Source organism: Sinohyriopsis cumingii, chromosome 6 (genome assembly GCF_028554795.1).
Source record: "Sinohyriopsis cumingii isolate HCF-2022 chromosome 6, ASM2855479v2, whole genome shotgun sequence".
In the NCBI taxonomy this organism is placed as follows: Eukaryota; Metazoa; Mollusca; class Bivalvia; order Unionida; family Unionidae; genus Sinohyriopsis; species Sinohyriopsis cumingii.
In genome coordinates, this window is record NC_142966.1 from 102,733,008 (window position 1) to 102,739,107 (window position 6,100).

Consider the following 6,100-nt stretch of genomic DNA (forward strand, 5'->3'; position numbering starts at 1 on the left):
TTATCTCTTTAAATGTCTGTCAGTCAGTACTCTTCAGGACTTATCATCCTTTGTATTTTGATCAGTTGTATTTTTAATATACAGTGATTTATATTTCGTCATACATATTTCGCATGTTCTATCTGAGATGTTCCCATAAAATTACGATTTGACTTACATTCACTTACTACCAAGTTATGTTGTTTTCACCAGTTCTCAGTTAAGGCAAATCTGAATTTAGTTTGCATTCGATGGAATTGCTACTTGATAAAAATAATTTTCGTATTACCTGCAACAATGTCAATATTTGTATAATGTCTGCAGACAGGAAAATCATTGAAAAATATACTACAACGAAGTGGACCAAGTACGAATCCTTGTGAAAAACCATGACTCATGTAACATGCGGTAGAGTGGAATTTCCAATAAAGACCTGTAGTTTCCTGCCATATTGAGTTGCTGGTTCTTACGACACACAAATAAATGAAAATAAGTCTTTGATATAGCCATGAAATTTGATAATGATTTTTAACATATCTAGAAGAAAATCATGACAAACAAAATCACCGGCTTTCTATACATATAGATATATTGGCATTATTAATTTCTCCCAGACATTGATACGTTAATTTTGAGAAAAGTGTTTGACATGAACGTGTTCTCAGCGGCAACCTCATTGTTTGTTGTGGAACAAATGATATGGAATAAAGCAATTTTTCAATATGTTTCCTGTCTGGTGTTTGCAACGTAGTTGATAAAGCTGGCAGCATCAAAACGGTTTTGTGATTTACATACTGACTGCTGCATCGATGTTTACAAAGTAGTCACAGGACTATATTCAGCAAAAAATATAACGTTTCCCCACTGTATCCATGTTTGTAATATGGTCGGTCAAAATAGTCCTACTTTGAAAACAAAATACCCATGCCCCAAAGAACAAGGTTTTAGATGCATTAAAGAAAAGCGAAGAAACCCTGGAACACTTCAAACATGTAAACACAAATCGGATAGTAGTAACTAGATGGAACGACTGTTTATTTAATGTGAGGTTAACCATTTGTAGAACGATTATACAGCCCAACACAAACTCCAAGATTTGAAGATTACATATTATGCATTCTTACACATATATTGTTTATACATACAACATTAATAGGTCGAATATTGCTTTGCATCACCCTAATTAGTAAGAACATAAATTGTATTTTTTTTTTGTGCAAACCATCTTCAACGAGAAGATAAGAATATCTTCATATTTCACAATGAATGCTTCGATGACCGCATTTTCCTTCGGTCAATATACTTTGCTGGTGCATATATGATATATAAATACGTTAGGGCAAGCTGGATACGTCTTTTAGATTATAATGTTATTCAATCATTTTTTTTCAAGATCGTGGAATTATTATGAACTTAATAGTGCTGCAGTAATCTATGATTTGGTAATAGTCAGTCCGTCAATCACGCTACTAGCTAGAGAGTTTACGAATTACTAATGTGCTACAATTTATCGTTTCCCATGCCTATAATAGTGAAAAAGCATCTTCTTTCAGAAAAAGGGAGTGCTGCAGAGCAGCGAGATAGAGAGACAGACAGACATACCGACAGACAGTTAGAGCTAGCAAACGAGAGAATCAGACATGGAGCCTTGAGTATAATAATCCGACAGTAATGTATCGAACAAATATTTGATAATATTAGCGAACCCGCTATTGTAAATAAAATGTATTATTATTTATTATATATTATATAAATACAATATTTCACAGCCTTAATTCTTCCATCCATTGTACTGCCAGCGGTTTAGTGTCTTTTGATCACCTCAAATCTACATCCAAATGAAGTCGTCTGGTATTACTGTTGTAAAGAAATATGAAACTATAATGACAAATATAACTTGCCTATATCTTTGCATTTATATACAATCAAACGATGTGTTTTTGCTATCTGTTTGCATAAATATATCAAGTAGATTTCTCAGTTTCATTTATTTTCAATATTCGTCAACGGATCCCCCAAGAATGTAGACATACATACATACATCTATATATATATATATATATATATATATATATATATATATATATATATATATATATATATATAGCTATTCAGTTCTATAATAAAGTGCATTGAATGTGTAAATATAGTATTTCATCTTCTCCTGGTGAGCTCTGGAAATGTCAAATTTATTATATTTCTACAAATCAATATCTTTCACAGAATAAAATGCCTATATCTGTCGATTCAACATGATGGAAGAAAAGCACCGTATGTATTTTATGAACCCCTATTTTTATGAATCCCTATTATTCATTGTAGTACTTTTCGAAACCTAGGTCACAACAATCATAATTCATGATCTAACATATCGATGAATTATATAATACTTTCTAATTTAGATCCGATAGAAATTTGGATATTAACATTGAGCATTTCATATGCATTGATACGTTATCTTGAAATTATTAATGGAAACTTTTTCGTTTTTATTCAATAGATTTTCTCTTCCTTCCCTCTTAGCTTTCATCGTCCAATTGCTTATCTTTTGGTTCAAATATTGTATTAAGATATATGTATCAGAAACATGTAGTATTTATCTCAAAGTACATATCTATATGTCAATATGAAAACACGAATACATAAAACCATTCAGTTAACGTACTTACCATAACGTTTCGGTCTACTTTCTACTTTCCAAAACTAGAGCCTTGCATGAAAATTATGAGGATGATAATCAGGAAGATAACTGTAAAAAAATAAAACAAGGCGGAAGTAAACGGTGAAATAGTAGAGAAAAAAACAATGATGAATTAAAAGATGAAATGGTACAGACCTTGATTTGTCTCATACTATGTCAAAGTTTACAACACAGTCCGAATATTATTCTATTTCACGCATTTCAATATAATTAAGGAAGAGAATATGAAATATTTTTGTGAGTATTCTTAATATATATGCCATCGTCTTTATGTCTTGGTCCTTTTGAGACATACAGTCAACAATATAAAGTTGTTAAGACAGGTCAACTTGTTTTAACGTGAGACTTGCTAAATTTAACATTTCTCAGCCATCTAAGAAATACAACTAGATCGTTATGCGCAGCACAGCATTCTATTAAGATATTTTCATATTACTTAAGTAATTATCAGATAATAATAGAACACTCACAACTAGTTTTAATTCCGCATCTACTTCTTGGTGTAACGATGTGTGTGTCTGTGTGTATATGTTTGTAAAGGACCCTATGCGTTCCATATTTCACATATGAAAAGAAATGATAATAAGTATGTGCTACTCACATGAGAAACCGCTACCTCCTCCTCCATAACCTCCATATCCGCCGTAGGAGCTTCCGGTGAGGTACCCAGAAGCCATACCAATAGTTGAAATTAATGCAATTATGCAGAGTACTAACATGGTGTTCATGGCTACAAAAGCAAGAAATAACTAAATAAACAAGACGTGTCATTGCTGATGTATCGAATTCAATGTTGTTATTATGAAAGTGAATTGCTTGGTGAACGACACTTCTTATGTGACGTGTTTATGCTCTAATAAACAGTAACAAAAGAAAGGGTGGAAACAACAAACGTTGACAAAAAATCAAATAATTTTGTAAAAAGACCTTAAAAATAAAAAATAAGAACTTACGGTTTTCAGAAAGAAATCCAAAATATAATCCAACAATAGTCCACGAATTAAATATTAGAAGTCCTAGTAATGAAATTTTCTAATGAATTTATGTTCGGGTCCATACGAAAGATCCTGAATGGAAGGAGATGACGTATTATATAGCCTTTATGGTGCTTTGTTCGTCTACAGTTCTTTATTATTTCCACAGACACTAATATTCCAGTGTTTGAATTTCCGAATAAAATTTACATAAATGACTTTGTCCACGAATTCTCTATGAACACTCAAATATTTCCAGGAAAAAGAATTAATCTTTTAGAATCCAAACAATTTGAATGAAAATTAAAATATAACTCCAAACTGTCACAACAAATCGAACATCTTAAATTCCACTATTTAGAAGCCCGGCTAAGAAATGTCTCTATATACACTGGTATAAAATCTGACTACTGCGCAATTATGAAAAACCTAGAATTGCGAAATTGAGACAGTTAACATATATAATCTCGTACTCCAAGTATGGCCTTGATAATAACCGATCCTTTTACTCCGAGAACAAAATAAAAATAAAGAGTTGCTTACTTGTCTCTGTGATTTCTGATCCAAGGTCGGGAACTAAGTCGGAAATTTAAACAATATTTATATTAATAGGCAATTATGAAAAGAGTCAGGTCAAACTGAATTTTCTGGAAAATATCGAGTTCCTAGTAAATAAAATTACATTACTTTGATATGTATTAAATTAAAAAGATTCTAAAACTTACAAGCAGTTAAATTGTTTTAAGTTTAAATTACATCAATATACAAAACACTAGTGCGGAACCCGGTTCCTGTGTAAAATGTTTGAAAGAATGCTAATGCTGCGTATATGTATTCAACTAAACACAATATTGCGGACGGGTTATTTTGGCTTGCGTTCAAAAAGCATATTATGTAGTGAAGAAACATATGTTTAAATACGTTATGACATGGTATTGGCCGTCCAAAAGATATAGAATGTCATGATCAATGACAAAATGTTCGAGGGGATAGTGTATAACACACCTGCAATTTACTTACCTTCTATTGCATCAGAAGTGTGTTTAGAAATGAAACTTGTGTGAAGCGTATCGCTAACTTCAGTTTATATAGCAAGAACAGGACATATTGGTTAACACACACTGACAATTACGCGTAAATTCGCGTTATTTCCGCACTATGAAACGGAAGGACATGCTTCGCCAATATATCTATCTTACACTGCTGCAATTAATGCTGTCAAGTATGTAATAGTGTAAGCTGTGCCCTTGGCTAATTATGAATCGGAAGTACACAGAGAGCACATTCCCATTTAAAATATTTGAACCATGTAGTTAGATATTTATATTTTTTCTAAAGCAAATAAGAGATGTCAAACAATCAAACACATGCGTCCGTTACTCATCATATCATGAAAGACAAATTATATAGGTGCGAAATTAAGGCAGTAATCATCCTGAATACTGTGTAAAATTAAATTTTATCGAAAATTATACATGATAAAAATCTTTCTAAGATTATCCTTTTAAGATATATATTCTTTTAAGATATTTTCACCAAGCTATTGGTAAGAGAATTTTCGGCACGCACACAAACTCTCTCTCTCTCTCTCTCTCTCCCTCTCTCTCTCTCTCTCACACACATGTGTGTCGGTGTATACATATATATGTTTCTTCGAAATAGTGTTCAGAAAATATCTGATTTTATACTTTAAAGAAATGAGGAGAAAATGATGTTGATATATGATTTTCAAAATATATTAGAAATGTAATAGGACTTGAAATAAATCGTGTTAAATAACCTGAGTATGAATCATATGGAGTGGAATAATTATAACCGGAAGATCGTGCATCTCGAATTTATGTTACACTAGATTTTTGACGCAACCAATATGCAATAGTGTAAACGTTCCCTGTGGCTAATTATGGTTCAAAAGTGTGTAAGGCTTTCAATGATCGTGTGATGTCCACGTGTTTCTAGCTTACTCTTGGCCATTTAGTTATTCTGTAGGCAATTTTAAACCAGTTTAATCATTGTACAGTTAATATTTCTCATATCAATGGAATATTCATAGGATAATCCTCTTATATCAGAGATAATGTTTAAAATCTAATTATGTGACTGAATTCTTGCAAAATATTGAACATAATTTTAAAATCATGACCATGACAAGCTTCCAAACCATCTTTAAACATCAAACTGATTATTATCTTTGGAAGATATTTAATATTCCCAGGAGACTTTGAATACTTTTTTCAAGTGGGTAGTATTCGTAGTATATACGTAATGTGTGTTTGTGCTTACAAGAAGGCAGACGATGTAAAATATTAGTATTTGTGACTAAATATGTAAATAACCTTGCGAAGTGTAAGCATAGGAATGGACAACGGAGTAGTATAAGTATTCGGTAACGAATGCAAACGTACGATATGCCACAGAATACCTAGAACTAGCCATTTATATTTAT

At 31.9% G+C, this 6,100-nt stretch overlaps 1 long non-coding RNA gene across 1 annotated transcript; it reads right to left on the minus strand.

Annotated features, from left to right (window-relative positions):
* Positions 1 to 1,031: 1,031 nt before the first annotated feature.
* On the minus strand, positions 1,032 to 4,763 carry LOC149797591 (uncharacterized). Its single transcript, XR_016421537.1, has 5 exons — positions 4,675 to 4,763; positions 4,198 to 4,230; positions 3,282 to 3,410; positions 2,649 to 2,728; positions 1,032 to 1,836 (listed from the first exon to the last, which is right to left on the minus strand). It is a non-coding gene; the product is annotated as an uncharacterized LOC149797591 (long non-coding RNA).
* Positions 4,764 to 6,100: the final 1,337 nt, after the last annotated feature.